Source organism: Penaeus monodon, chromosome 34 (genome assembly GCF_015228065.2).
Source record: "Penaeus monodon isolate SGIC_2016 chromosome 34, NSTDA_Pmon_1, whole genome shotgun sequence".
In the NCBI taxonomy this organism is placed as follows: domain Eukaryota; kingdom Metazoa; phylum Arthropoda; class Malacostraca; order Decapoda; family Penaeidae; genus Penaeus; species Penaeus monodon.
This window is the reverse complement of record NC_051419.1, coordinates 23,720,046-23,721,892: the sequence shown is the minus strand read 5'-3', so window position 1 is coordinate 23,721,892 and position 1,847 is coordinate 23,720,046.

Below are 1,847 nucleotides of genomic sequence, written 5' to 3'. Positions count from 1 at the left end.
GCTACTTAACCAAACCTAAGCTCAAGGTAAAGAGGATATTTGAAAAGACGTCGACATATTTTTTTCAGTGAAACGCGAATGTTTACCAAATAGAAAGAGTGTCTAGCGGATACGAGTCGTTATATCAGAGAAAATGGCGAACTTTGACGTTTTGTAAATTCTTAGACCTCCCTGTTTCGTAAAACAAGAAAGAAAAAAAAAAGTTTAAAGAGGTTGGCAGATTCTTTCATTAAGCCAAAAAGTCTAGTCAGTTAACCAGTGTGTGTCTGTTTGAAGAAGAAGCAAAAGTAGCAAAAAATACTGGGGTAGTGCTTGAGCGTAGGAATGTTTTGGCGTTCATTTACATGCTAATTCACTTACGGCCATAAATAAGTGGACAATATTTAGATGGAGTTATGTCTCTCCGAGGTAAGTTTGTCCAAACAACTTGCTCCCAAACTATGACGGGAAAATACGCCATTAATCAAATTTCTTTTACGTCCGTGGTCTCTGTCGGCTATAAGTCAACCTTACGGCCTTAGACTATAAGATCGAGATTTGCATCCAACTCCAGCGGGAATTTTCAAGATCTCGTTAAAAAAAAAAGCAACAATAAGTTTTCTCCGTAATCACTTACGAGTTAGCTTATCATGGGCAGTGAAGCAGACGAAAGATAAGGAAACAAACATTCACAACTTTACATAAACTTTGTTGATGAAGGCACGCTATGCATTTTTTACTGTATTATTTTTCTTGGAAGAGAGGGGGGGGGGTCATTTCCATAATATCAGACTTTAGAAAATGATATACAGGAGAATACATTTCATTGCTTTCATATACTGATTTAATTGATGATATGTTTAGGTATTGTTTATCATGATGGATTAGGTAATCGTTTGATTTTTTTTTTCTCCTTAATTCAGGAATTGTTTTGATAATTTGTGTAAACATTTGATCGTCCGTCTATTTGATGTATTCATACGCTCACTGATTCACTCGTGCGTCTTGAATTCTCCCATTTAGTGACATTCCAATCCATTCCCTTTAAAACTGACCCAGCGAAGACTCACATACCCTGGTTCACGCCTTCACATTGACTCTCATAGTCACCCTGACTCACGTACTCATGACGACCTGCGCACTTACCCATGGCTCGCGAACTCACCATGCTTCACCTACTCACCCGACTCCCCTATTCAATCTGATTCACATACCCACCCTAGCTCTCGTAGTCACGTTAACTCATCTACTCACGCTAACAATTTACCTACTCACCTGTAGCATCTGTGCATGGATCCCAACTCACCTATTTACCCTGACACGTCTGTTCCCCCCAACCAACTCACCTGTTCACTTCTGGCAGGTGCACGTGAACCATAATTCCCTACTCACCTATTCACCTCTAAAATATGCGCTTGAACTCTAACTCACCTACGCAACCAACTCACCTACTCACCTCTGACAGGTGCGCTTGGACTCACCAACTTGTCCTGACTCCCCTACCCTCCCCCTCCCGGCAGATACGCATGGACCCTGACCCCCCCCCCCCGACCGATTCACCTACTCTCTTGCTCCCCCAGCTAATTCAATTATTCTTTTACCCCCCCCCCCCTCTCGTCAGTTGCGCGTGGACCCAGACTCACCTTGACTCCCCCAACTCACCTACTCCCCTACTCCCCCCCCGTCAGGTGCGCGTGGACGTGGTGGAGACGAACCTGGCGCCGCCGACGGAGGGCGTGTGCGTGCGCCAGTACCTGACGGCGCAGGGGTCCATCTGGCGTCCCGGCGTCCAGCGCATCTGCGGCACCAACAGCGACACCCACTGTGAGTCGGGCGGAGTCGGGCGCATGTCTGGGGTCAAGGGTCAG